The sequence below is a fragment of the Sparus aurata genome, chromosome 6 (assembly GCF_900880675.1).
Source record: "Sparus aurata chromosome 6, fSpaAur1.1, whole genome shotgun sequence".
NCBI lineage: Eukaryota > Metazoa > Chordata > Actinopteri > Spariformes > Sparidae > Sparus > Sparus aurata.
The window spans coordinates 36,998,003-37,012,370 of NC_044192.1; the positions used below are offsets into that span (position 1 = coordinate 36,998,003).

General features: G+C 41.9%; 1 protein-coding gene across 8 annotated transcripts in view; it reads right to left on the reverse strand.

Annotated features, from left to right (window-relative positions):
- plxnb1b (plexin b1b) overlaps positions 1-14,368 on the reverse strand; it is a 192,422-nt gene that overhangs the window by 117,493 nt on the left and 60,561 nt on the right. The window lies entirely within an intron of this gene.

The window sequence follows — 14,368 nt, forward strand, 5'->3', positions numbered from 1 at the left end:
CACCTCCCGTCTTTGCTCCTCTTTTAAATGAACGAGGCGATAAAAGCGTGGATCCAGGTAACTAGCTTTGTTCAGCAGCATAAATGCGCCCTTTTCTTCACTATACCGCTTCTCCAGATCGGTGATGATTTTTGTCTTCATCTCTGACAATGCATGTGGTTCTGGTTCATACGCCGTCTGCTTGTTGAGTTGAGAGAGAAGAATATGTTTTATAGGCAGTACAGCCGACGACAGTTGGATATTTGTCCGTTGACAGCGCTTCTGTTGCCACTTTGAAGGGTTTCAGAACCTCTTGTACCTGTAGTAAATATAATATGCGTTGATATTAGGTCAGGTTTGCCTTTGTCCAGTTTATCAATATTCACACACAGTAAATCAGGGCCATTTTCCATTCGCTTGTGGTCAGCTCCATTCTAGACAGTTTTTTCTCCATGATGACAGCAGACACAGCGGCTTGCTGCTCCGACCCCCGGCAAATCATATTATATGTGCTGTTCCATCGTGTCGGACAATCGTTAATCAGCTTCTCCGTTTTCAATCCAAAAAGTTTTTGTTTTTGCTGGAGGAGGTAGCTGTCGGTGGTAGATTTGCTGAAATGTGCCGCCGCCACTTTCAGCCTATTAATGGGTGTTTCAATGGCTCTGACCCCGAGCCCTTTACGCACAGCCAAATTAATTGTGTGTGCCACACATGGTATGTTCACAGTTTCAAGATGTCTCTCCACTGCATTGACATAATTAGTGGCATTGTCCGTTGTTGCAGCAATCACAGATCCCCTTTTTATGCCATAAGTGTCCAAGATCTCTTGAATGCATTCGCCTACGTGTTCTGCAGTGTGGCTTTCCGTAAGCTCTTTTGTCTTAAGCACAAAGTCGTGCATTTCCCAGTCACCTGAAATCCAGTGGGCCATTGCTGTAACATAGGACGCTGTTGCTAGGGAGGTCCACCCGTCCGTTGTGAGCGATACATCTTGGTCTTTGAGTAACTCCTTTATCTTGTCTGATGTACTGTTATACATGTCTTCGATTCTACTAGTGATTGTTCCACGGCTCAGGATACGGTACCTCGGTTCCAATTCTTCACAAAACTCTCTGAAGCCCGTGCCATCAACGATGCTGATAGGCCTCATGTCCTTGCATATAAATGAAGCTAGCTTCTTCTTGCATGCCTCTTGTCGTGCTGCAGACAAATAGCTTGTGGCGGGCGGTAAAAAATATGAATCGAGACGTGGCTGTTTAGTTGGAGTTCCAGACATGGCGTGCTCATTTGGGTGCACATTTTCAAGATGTGCCCTCATGTTGCTTGTGGTCGAATGATAAGCTAACTATAGCTTACACAGCTTGCATACCACTTTATCTTGATGTTCCACATTTTTGCCGTCCACGGACCAAAATCTGAAGTATTTCCAAACAGGGCTTTTGAGGTTGCTTGGAGTCCAAACCACTCTCCCTGCTGCCGAGTTGGGATCTGAACTGTCTGCCATTTGGATTTCTCTCTGACATCTGCATCATGTTATACATGTGCGACTCCTGTGACCTGTCCCCGACCCGTCATGCAGTGCGCCCACTTGAAAAGCAGCCACCGATGTGTTTTTTTTCCACAGTAGAATACTAATTTTCACAATCGAATCTCCGTTTTTTTTTTATATATTCGAATATATATTCGAATTTAGAATATTCGTTGATAGCCCTACTGCAAACGTTCACGGCGGTGTCTTGGTGTCAGTGGAGTCACCTGCAACGGTCGTCTGGCATTCAAGCCAAAGCGGTGGAGTCAGTTTCGAATGGTTTGTCTGGAAACCCTAGTACCCCTCACATCTCGTAACTGGGCCTGCAGCTGTGTGGGAGTTGCATAACGATGTCTGAGTGCATAGGTCCTTAGGTACTGGTCATCGTTGCGGTCTGGCACTCGTTGGGCTCCACTCCTGGGTCTGTCACGAACTCTGCCAGTAGTTCTGTGTCTTAATGCAAGTCTGCTGATGACACTTTGAGACACACCAAGTTCGAGAGCAACATCTGACTGCCTGCCACCGACCCGAAGGCGCGCTATGGCCAGGTGGCGCTGCTTGTCCGTTAAGTTACGTTGTGTGTTCATGGCTGTTTGAATGATGAACTTGGAATGACTTACTGACAATACCAGCTTTTAATACCCACAGAATGTTGAAATTGATGCAACATTGAAAAGGGTTGTCTTTTAGTTTTTTGGTATTGGCCCCAGTATGTAAGGCACACTGTACACAGTGAGACCATTACATGGAAAACACAAAATGAGGTGTGTCTATCACCCCAATACAATTGCCTTCCTATCCCAAAACTCTCTGAAGTGAAACAAACACCGTATGTATGAAATCCACTGAGTCTCTCACAATATCCCTAAGTTATTGTGAGTAGTGTATGTACAGCGACTTATGTATCTTCTGTTTTGTATAAGGGACCCTGTTCCCCCATCTGTGCAGCAGCCATCCACAAAGAAACGGAAGGCACTAGGCCAAGAGGAGCAGCACTGGTTAGCTACAGAGGTAAGCTGTACCATTGTTCTATATGCAAGACATGTAGTGTTTTACCTTGAGTATCTTTGTCTGTCTTCAATTCCTTTATAATCATGACAGTTGGCCTACGTATTTTAATATTGTGAACTACTCACCACACAGCTACTGAAGAAAGTAAACATGCCGAAATGTTTAGATGTAGTTTTTCATATTTATGATATTTAACAATAAGCTGTCCTTGTTTGTCCATACAATTATATGGTCAGCTTGTAAGGGGATAATGATGATATTTACATGGTGAGACATGAACATTTAATTCTACTTTTAATTATGTGTAGTGACTGTCAAAAAAAAATATGTATCATTTCAAAGGTATGTGATACCATTCTGAGGCATGCCTGGGAAAGGTTCTCTTTCACGAAGCACCTCATCAATGACACTCTGCTACAAGGAGACTTGTTCCCCCAACACTGAGTAAAGTTCCCAGATTCAGCACTGGAAACAACTGTGGAAGCCAATCCGACACTCGACAAGGCCAAACTGAAGACAAAATTGTCCTTGGTCTATGGAAATGAAGAGTTCAAGGCTTGCAGTGGTGCACTGGCTCTCATGCAGGTTTTCATCGAAAACAACCTCCAGGACAGTGAGACTGTAAGTCTTCTGAAGATTCTCATCACCACACTGATGACTACAGCTAAATTAGAGAGGTGTCTCTCTACTTTAAACAGGATAAAAACATTCCTTAGGAATATCATGGCACAAGACCACCTGAAAGCACTGGCTATGCTCTCCATGGAGGAAAAACCTGACAAAGAACATTCCTGACTTTAAGACCAAAGTCATTGAGAGGTTTGCTACTCTGAAAAACAGAAAAGCAAAGTTCATGTATATATTATATTATATATGTACACATATATAACTCAGTATTTGGACACTCCAATTGGTAAATTTTATGTTCCTTTGCCAGTTTTTCTGTGTATAGTGAACTTTAATCATCATCCACCTATAAATATTACAACATACAATAATTTTGTATAGTAATTAGTACTTGCTAATATATTTAATCAAATTGCAACATTTTATGTTCCCATGACAGTTTTTCCTTGTAGGCTACGTAGTTATTTTTACTCATCATCCACCTGTAAATGTCTCTAAAGAACTTTAATTTAGAGTATTCACTAATATACATCTCATATCATTGTCATTATCTGACATACTGTAGCTTTCTAAAGGGCAATTAAATAATTATTGTTTATACCTAAAACAATGGTATCTTTTGGTTTGGGTTCTTTTATTGGGATAATTACCAAAAGTTTCTGGCACACACAGCCCCACCTAGAATATTTTTCACCAGCCGCCACTGTTGTAGGAGCAAAACAGAACAGGTCTGTGTATGATAAAACTTGTTCTCCTATATCATAAAATAAAATATTTAATTAAAAGATTTGAGATTTATTGAGCAGCTCGATTATCGACAAAAGGCTCCAGACAGGTGTTTGAAAAGATGAGAGAAGCCTGAATCCACTGAGACAGAAGCACAAATACTGGACACAATGTTGCTCCATCTTGAAAATTGTATTAACAGGTGTTAACTTAGTGTCCATGTTTACAGTTAGTCTGCTGAACAGGGGAAATACTGTTTATGTAGCCACAGCTATTGTATCTTTTCTGAATACTGAACATAATAAACTCATCATCCCTTAAAGACAGACAGTCTGTCTACGTGCTGTTAAATTGTCACAGCTACACACACCACAGGACTCAGCTGTTCCCATTTGGAGTGTTTTAAGAGGCGAGCGTCAAGTCTGCCTGATGTTGCTGACTTGTTCACATTGTGTTTATTTCATCATTCCTCCTTGGTTTTTGTGTTTCTACTGTGTTTGAGTAGGCTACAGAGTTAAATTGTTTCATGCTTTGCGACTGCTAAGTGTTTGCAAGGGGTGTTTTATTTTGAAAATAAACCAAATGCACTATGCTGTTTAGCTGTCTGATTTCCTGTCTGGCTCGATCTGCTCTGCAGTCCACTTCCTCCAAAAATAGCTTATTTTACAGGGAGTGGAGCAGAGAGCTGATTTTGGGTGCTGCTGAAACATGCTATGGTGCAGCTGGTTGAAAAATGAGCATTGTCTAGTACGGCCGCTATCTAGACAATCTTCTGTCAGAGATGTGACTAACTACAAGCAGTGGCCAGGTTGTGGAGTAGTGGCTTCAGGGCACCAAGACCTTGGTACAAAGACTCAGGAAAAAGTAAATGGGGATTTGTTAACACTCTTAGTTGTCTAATTCTCTTAACAGTTGACAGGTTACTTTTCATTGTTTTAAACCCATTTCTTTAAATCGGGTACAATAAATATAATTATTTCCACAACATTCTAATGGGGATTTTACTATGCAACTATGGATGACATTGATGTAAAAAAACTAATCTTTACTCAGTCATCCTGATTGGCACAGCCTTACCATTAATGATTACCACTAGCAACTAGAGATGCACCGATCGCTCGGCAACCGATCGCAATCAGCCGATAATGCCCCTATCGGTTTTGATCGGAGTTCTCAAAATAGATCACATCAGGCCGATCAGATGACGTTTAGGTATAAAGACAGTGCATTAACTGCATGCAGGGAGGGGATTTCATGGCCGCCGTTGCCCCGCGCCACAGTGGCCTCTGTGCCCCTGGCCCGGTCAGCGTAGCAAGCTTGCCCTGAATTACAGCCACCTGAGTGCACAGTAGTCACTCACAGTAACTTCAGTGAGTTTTTGCGGTTCGCGCAGGTGGAGTCTCATCATCACGATGATCTCACGTGAAAGCCTCTCATACAGCAGCAGCAACGTCTCAAAACAGAAGAACAAAACTTACAGCACAGCGAGCGAGCGCAGCGTAACGATGATACGTAACTGACTTATGTGGTAGGATTTAGACCGGTAAAGTTGGAAATATATTCACAGATTCGAACTTCCCGGATCAATAACTCATAAGTGCAACCTTGTTAAAACACAAACGACGGCTCTTTCCTACCGTACTACGATAGACAACGAGCTACAACCGTATTTTCATCAAAAAGAGCGTCTGGACATTAACCCTGGTCTGTATGGTCAGCCGGCTGTGAGACGAGGGCGCAGGGACCGTCTACAAAGTGCAACACCAAAAAGAGAAACTACAAAAAATTCAATAACTTCGCTTTTATTCAGAGTGTAGTGTCACCAAAATCACTCCACACATCAGTGGTCTCCTGATGGTTATTCTACAATTTTTTGTTTGGAAAAAATGTGCTTTGCCATAATTTTGGGGAATATCTATTGGGAGAAATATTCAATAACATTAATATTCAGTGTGGTGTCACAAAAATCACATCACCCTAACCCTACTTAACAAAACTACTTTCTAATGTAACTTTAACTTTGATTTTGGTATTAAAAATGTTTTAATACACAATCCATGCCTTATTATAAATTAGGATGTTATGGTATCAGTCTGAAAGGTAAATCAACAAATTTTACTCAGTGGCCTTTGTGCCCTGTCATGTGGCCTTGGTGCCCCTAAAAAAAAAGTGAAGGCCAAATGGACTTGCCCCTAAAATGACAAAATTCCCACCCTGACTGCATGCATTCCCACTAGTAAGCTACAGTTACTCTATGTAAGCTGAGTCCAAGTTGTCTCTAAGAGAGTCTCTATAGTGTGAAATATTGTACATTGCCTCAGCCTGCAATAAAACGGTGGTCAATTCATGATACTTTCTCATCTCCTAATTTTTATACTTAATAATACAATGTCAATGTTGTGTAAAAAGAATCATTAATTAAATATATGAAAGTTACACAAGACAACAATATAGAAAAATTTATGGATTTGACGCTGTGATCGGTGATCGGCAATATCGGGATCGGCAGATACTGCTTTTGGTGATCGGTGATCGGTGATCGGCCCCAAAAATCCTGATCGGTGCATCTCTACTAGCAACACAATCTAAAAATACTTAAATGGGCGTACTGTACCATAAATGTAAATGTATTGATTTTTTAGGTTATTTTAGAAAAGGTTACAATTCTAATATACATTTCCGGAATTTCCAAGAAAAAGTCACTTTCAGAGAACACCTCTGATGCTCGTTCTCAGCTTATAAAACATACTAAACAAAGCTTTAAGAGCCCGACAAGAGCAGATGGTAGATAAAGAGGAAGCCTAATGAAACATAAATAAATCAATTCCACCCTGCCTTTTTACCTCAGTAAAAGGCAAAGAAGGTCTCTGCCCCACAAACCAACAGCTTCTTTTACAACACAAAAACTGACTTTTGGAAAATGTGCTCTTTTAACTACGAGCAACTGTAGCACTGGTTTGAGACAGAGGTCACCGTTTTTCCTTGCTGTCATTAGCAGGTCTCACCATGCCTTGAGTAACCTGACGCAGACATTACACTGGCATTAGCTAGCAGCACCATTTAACATCAGCCTCAGAAAACATTTCCACTCTGTTGTGTCTGCTTCATTTGGAGCAGTAGACACACCTAGAGGAGTAGCTAATAGCATTCTCACGCTGATCTGATTTCCAGACCATACCAAAAGCACCTACCGAAACCACCAAGCCATCAACAAACCCATCACCAAGTCACAGAACAGGACCTGACAGGCTTAACTTCCGCACAAACATACCAAGCAGTGTTTCAGAGGCTGCTGCAGTTGTGTAGCAGCTTCCGGTGAAGCCCATGACTTTAGTTAATCCGTAAACGCAGTATGGGGCTCATTTAGGGAGGTTTATTTGGTATCACTCCAGATTCTTTATCAGACCCCCTAATGTTAGTTAATATTGTCTGATATGCTTAAATGCACACTAATCTGAAGCCCCCCCATCAACCCCTCCTATCTTAAGTCTTAGCAGGTCAGGCTAGGCCACTGGTTCTGAAAGACTATTTAGCTACAGCTAAATTTGCAAGTCTCACCCAGCTTATCCATGTGTATCCTAAATCACATCAGAGGCCATGTCAGGTACTCTAAATGCATCTTCACCTCTTTCTTAACACTTGAATCTATCTTAGACAGTGTGTGTCGCAGCTCAACTGTCAATTACAGACTTTATGTACTTTATGTTCGATTAAACCCACACATGCATGGCACACTTGCATGGTCTGGCTGGATTTTGGTCAGAGACTATCTATGTTCAGGAGGCAAACACACAATAAACACACTTGTTCACACTTGACACTCGCCTGCAATGTTTCCTGTCTACCTTGGCCTATCATTTTCCTGTAATCTAACGCTCCTGCTAAAGTGTGTCTTTGTGTATCATGAATTTACTTTCTGAGAATAATAGTGAACCTGTAAATCACTACTGACAACAGCAACAGGCATGATTAAACTTTACCCTTCTCCTAAACTAGTCTGACTCAAAGTCATAGTATGGTAATGTCTACGCAAAAGTTTGCAAGTAGGCAAGCCTGATGACTTGCATATTTGAATGTATTGCATGCAACACAAAGTCAAGTGTATGTCCTGTTAAGGCAAATGAGGTATGTGTACTTAAAGGACTCTGTATTTGTGAGTGTGTTACAGATAAAGGAGCTGCTGACATCGGAGCTAACATAGCAAACACTAACATGATATTCTTAAATTATTTCTATAACTGTCTAGCTATAGTTTAGTACAGGGGCATGTTTTATAACAGAATCCTGTATCCATCGTTAACTGAACTTTTTACACACCCCAGTCTGCTACCTTCGCAGACAAGTTGAAAGAGACATCCTCACGTGAGGAAATAGTCAGCCAGAAAAAGGAGGGAGAGCGTTAGGGATTAAATCAAGAGTGTTGCTGTCGACTGGCAGATCCAAGCTAGTCTCTTGAATTTACACTACGCATTTGAATTTACAATGCGGGGAGCCTTAACTTTTTCACAGAGAAACAAACACAACATGCAGCAAGCTAAGAGTTTGTTCCTAAAAAGGCAGTGTCTCGTCAGTAGCTTGGTTTTGTGGCGTCGGACCTCGAACAAATCAGGGTCTGCTGCAAAGTTTGTTCGAAGGCTGTTGGAACTAAAGGCAGTGGACCGACCCATTTATTTCAGCCTCTCAAACAGCTTTTCCACTGTATATACAGTGGAAAAGCCGGAGGTTCATCCACATGCTGAAAATGTTCAAACCAGGTATGTGCGAGGCCAGAGGAAGCAGACAGCTAGTCTTCCTGGCCAAAAATTTGTCAAAAAGACAGCAAGCACACACCTCATGTCCTGTGCGTCTACCAACATGTCAGGTTTACTATGCAATGTATGCAGATGTTTAATTTAGTTTACATAGCTTCAGGGGTATAAAATACTATTTGTAAACAAAAGGCACCTTTTGAAAATATTAAAATATTATAATTATCTAATGACAGTTATGTTAACATTTTATCAATACCAATATGGGAATTGATCTCTTTTTATGATAGCAAGCAATCTGACATGTTAAATTCATGTTTACAGAAGCATTTTATCAAAAAGGGACACATTCCCAAGTGAGTTCGAAGGTACCGTGTTTAAATGGCAGGGCATTTTTGTTAAAAAATAAAAGCATCCATCTATAAATACAAGGAATCTCTGTCTGTGTGTGTGTGTGTGTGTGTGTGTGTGTGTGTGTGTGTGTGTGTGTGTATGTGTCTGTTGGTCAAATATCTCTGCGGATAAGGATCACACGGACCCGAGACTTTCAACATGGCTGCTGCGTGGTTCAGTGGTGTGCATCTAAGCATTTGTTTGGACTTCAATGATACCGTGAATAAATTATTTCATAAATGCTTTACAAATTCCACGAGCATTGTCCACCAGAGCCACCACAGTCACGTGCTCACCAGAGCCAATCACTGCACACCGTGGCCACGTGCGCACCAGAGCCAATCACTGCAGAGCTCAAGCCCACGACATACCTGAAGAAACAAGCGGATTTATACCTGCAGCGGCGTGAGCTGGACCGGGATTTTGCTGGCGGTTCGGTCCGTTCTGTTCTGTTCTGTGCATCTAAACTGACTGTTGTGGATTAATGAGATTAAACGAGTCTGGACCGAGTCTGTTCGGGTCTGAGGAGATCCGGAGACGCGCGGACAACAAAGTGGAATCGGAATCTGTGGATGTTCATGTGTAGCTAGCCGCTAGCTACACGGCCCACCTCCCGAGGCGACGGACCGGATGCATCGGCATGTCCAAAACCGAACCTAGGGTAAATAATGTCCGCCACGCTTTTTCGCGAACATTGCCGTCACGTTTGCTTTGTGTCTGGTGCAGGAAGAAACGGTAAAAACGGGCTTTTGTCACAAAGGTGTCCAAGCAGCAAGTTTGGTTGTTGAGGGACAGGAAGTTGTGGGAGGGACCTAGGCGGATGACTGACAGGCAACGACGGTCGGTGTGTTGACAGCGATATTGAGAGTTGAGAGATTTGTGACATTTAGCGTGTTTGGAGTGTGTAGTTAGTGTGTTATGTAGTGTTTGGTGTAGTGTGTTTAGTGTGTAGTGGAGTCGGTTTTTTGTTTAATGAGTCAAAACAATGAGAAGATGCTGAATGTGGAGCAGGCAGTGCAGCTCTTCATTCAGCTGGAAGGAGCTCAGGCAGACCTGAGCATTGCCTGCATTTAAATGTAAATAGTTACATATAACTTTGTACATTTTTTAAATGTATGCACAAATTTAGCAAACAGTTTATATTTGCATTATAAGTAAAAAAAAAAAAATGGTTTGTTAAACATATTTGTGGTTTTCACAGTAAAAAAATCTAACTTTTTCTACTCGGATTTTATGTTTTTTTTGTGATTTTAGGTCCATTGTGTTAATACAGTATGTCAAAATGAAAAAAGAACTGTACAGTGACACGTGAGGTTGTGCTGAAAATAATGACACCAAGTAAATAGCTTTTAAGGTGAAATATAATGGCAAAATCAAAAATAGTCAAAAACAGCCAATTATACCCTGGAATATCGGATTTCACAACTAACCTAAATATCCTGATGTCCCACCTTCAAAGACAGCCTCATTTGGCCATCCATGAAAAAGCTGCTTAACCTCCCACTTTTTTTTATAGGAATACACTTTTCTTACGGGCACTGCACTAGTTAAAATAAATGCAATGCTTTAGTAATTTATTTGTAGTTTGTTCTTGAGAAGGGAAAAAAAAACGTTTAAAATCATAAATCAAGTTTGATGTGCAGGGTTCTCCCCAGACGGTGGAACAGCGGCGCTGCGGCGCTATACCACTAGGTCAGCGCCGCTATACTCCGCGCGTGACGGTGACGAGCGTGCGTGCGTGCGTCCGTCCCCCAGTTGACGGCTAGGAGCTCCCGTCCGTCCCCCGGCTGACGGAGTTGATGACCGTCCGTCCGTGTCTCTCTCTTGCCCCCCCCCCCCGGGACTGACGTTGACGAGCGTTACTTAACTGACACAGCCATACCAACACTCTACAGTGAAACTAAAACAGAAGTTTTGGGCACTTTGATGAAAGCGGGTAGGTAAGTAGCCATGCTTTTGTATGAGTGCCGATACATAGGTCTATAATATGTTGAAATGCAAGCTGCATTGATTATTGCACTGAAAGGTTTTATTTAGGAAAAAGCTCTAACAGGAGGATTCTGTGTTCATAGAAAGTCACATCTATTTGTGACAAAGAAAGCCTTTTCTTTAACAAAATATTAGAGAATGTAATTAATCTGTTGATTTTTTTTATCAAGCTCTGAGTAGCAAACTCAGATTTAATTATTACTATTATTTTTTTAAATCATGCATGGAAATGTACAAAAATTGTTGCATCAAGATGCATCAATAATTGGTTTACAATTGAATCGCTGACTTAAGAATCGGAATGGAATGGTGAGTTGCCAAGAAATTCCCACCCCTAATGTTTAGAATTTCACAAATTCACAACGTATCATTTGAGGGTGACAAATCATACTAGATCTCAAAATGCGTAAAGGTTGGCATGTCTGATGACCCCTGAGAAGTGCAGTGACAGAATGTGTCCATATTCTTTTACAGAAATTGTGGGGCAAAGAGAAGAGAGACAGTTTTAGAGGTGCTTGCCATTAAAATGTGTAACCCTTACTGTGTTGAACTGACAACATATGCAATGTGAGTTAATGCACATAATCTCTTAACTGAGTGTAGATACATCATACATCAATACATGTTCATTATATATTGTTCTCAAAGGAATTTTAACTGTATTGTTACAACTTTGCAATGTGCCTGAAGTGCATATGATGTGGATTGATCCAGTCTTGCTGATCCACTTACTGAGGCCTGTATCTGTGCTGCTATGGATCCATATATCGGCTCAGGGCATCTCTACATTTCTGCTATACAATTAAAGCTGCAAAACTTGATTGAGCCCGGTCTGAAATATATACTGGAAGAGTCAGCAAACATTTCACTGGATGGATGGTTTTGGAGCAACTTTATGAGGAAACTCAGGAGAGACAGCCAACATGTTCTCAAGGTTTGATAATGGAAGAAGAGACCAATGAATGTTGTGTTTGATGGGACATGTGTAGTTGAGTTCCCATTAGAAGAATAGGACTGATAATATCAGTTTGCTACTGTCTTTGCATATTACAACCTGTCCTTCTCTCAACTAGTGTTGCACGGTAACCAATACTAGAAAAGTACCGCGGTACCCAGCCGTTAAAACGATACTTTTGTTACATTTTATTAGTATCGGTACTTTATGAACTTTGTGCGACAGCGTGGCAGCATCTGTGTCTGCAGCTTCTCTCTGCCTGCAGCCAGAGTGGGCACGGTTTCACGATGACAGACAGTAACAGAGCAGAGCGAGACAGACGTGTTGGCCCCCTTGGTCATTAAGGAATTAAATCATCGTTTACAGACGGGCTCTGTGGTGTCCGTGGGCTTGCCCTTACTGTCAGCAACGTAAGCGGAATATTTCCACGCTCGTCAACGTCAGTCCGGGGGGGTGGGGGGGAGAGACACGGACGGACGGACAGACGGTCATCAACTCCGTCAGCCGGGAGCTCCTAGCCATCAACCGGGGGACGGACGGACGGGCGAACACTCATCACAGTCACGCGCGGAGTATAGCGGCGCTGACCTAGCGGTATAGCGGCGCAGCGCCGCTGTTCCACCGTCTGGGGAGAACCCTGCATAAATATCCCCCGGATGCGATGCAAGTCAAGCGAGGTTTTTTTGTGTGACAAGCAAAGTTTTTTCACCATCAGAGCTGCACAAGGCAGTCAGGGGTAAAGCTAACTGTTTAACAGTACAATGTGGTTCCACACATCTCTGTATACAAGCACAACGTTCACACTGGTAACATGAACTTTACCAGAACATGCGCTGGTGTTCACAAGTATGCTGATCAACAACACCACTCATAAATTGAGATGCACCGATCAGGATTTTTGGGACCGATCACCAATCACCAAAAGCAGTATCTGCCGATCCCGATATTGCTGATCACAGCGTCAAATCCATAAATTCTTCTATAGTGTTGTCTTGTATAACTTTAATATATTTAATTAATGATTCTTCTTACACAACATTGACAAGTATTATTAAGTATAAAAATTAGGAGATGACAAAGTATCATGAATTGACCACCGTTTTATTGCAGGCTGAGGCAATGTGCAATATCTCACATTTTAGAGACTCTCTTAGAGACAACTTGGACTCAGCTTACATAGAGTAACTGTAGCTTACTAGTGGGAATGCATGCAGTCAGGGTGGGAATTTTGTCATTTTAGGGGCAAGTCCATTTGGCCTTCACTTTTTTTTTCAGGGGCACCAAGGCCACATGACAGGGCACAAAGGCCACTGAGTAAAATGTGTTGATTTACCTTTCAGACTGATACCATAACATCCTAATTTATAATAAGACATGGATTGTGTATTAAAACATTTTTTAATACCAAAATCAAAGTTAAAGTTACATTAGAAAGTAGTTTTTGTCAAGTAGGGTTAGGGTGAGGTGATTTTTGTGACACCACACTGAATATTAGTGTTATTGAATATTTCTCCCAATAGAAATTCCCCAAAATTATGGCAAAGCACATTTTTTCCAAACAAAAAATTGTAGAATAACCAGCAGGAGACCACTGATGTGTGGAGTGATTTTGGTGACACTACACTCTGAATAATAGTGAAGTTATTGAATTTTTTGTAGTTTCTCTTTTCGGTGTTGCACTTTGTAGACGGTCCCTGCGCCCTTGGCTCACAGACGGCTGATCATAGAGACCAGAGTTAATGTCCAGTCGCTCGTTTTGATTAACATACAGTTGTAGCTCGTTGTCTACCTTACTACGGTAGAAAAGACCCGTCGTTTGTGTTTTAACAAGGTTTCACTTATGAGTTATTGATCCGGGAAGTTCGAATCTGTAAATATATCTCCAACTTTACCGGACTAAATCCTAAGTCAGTTACGTATCATGTCAAAACCGGCTGAGCTCGCTTTCGCACCTGTGCTGTAAGTTTCGTACTTCTGTTTTGAAACGCTGCTGCTGTTTGAGAGGCTTTCACGTGAGATCATCGTGATGATGAGACTCCACCTGCGCGAACCGCGGACTCACTGAAGTTACTGTGAGTGACTACTATGCACTCAGGTGGCTGTAATTCAGGGCAAGCTCGCTACGCTGGCCAGGGGCACAGAGGCCACTGTGGCCGTACGATGAGTTTTTTTTTCACGGGGCATCAAGGCCAAAGTGCGGGGCAACGGCGGCCATGAAATTCCCTCCCTGCATGCAGTTAATGCACTGTCTTTATACTTAAACGTCATCTGATCGGCCTGATGTGATCTATTTTGAGAACTCCGATCAAAACCGATAGAGGCATTATCGGCCGATTGCGATCGGTTGCCGATCGATTGGTGCATCTCTACTTATAAATGATCTATTTTAAGTCAATCAGTACTACTAATATA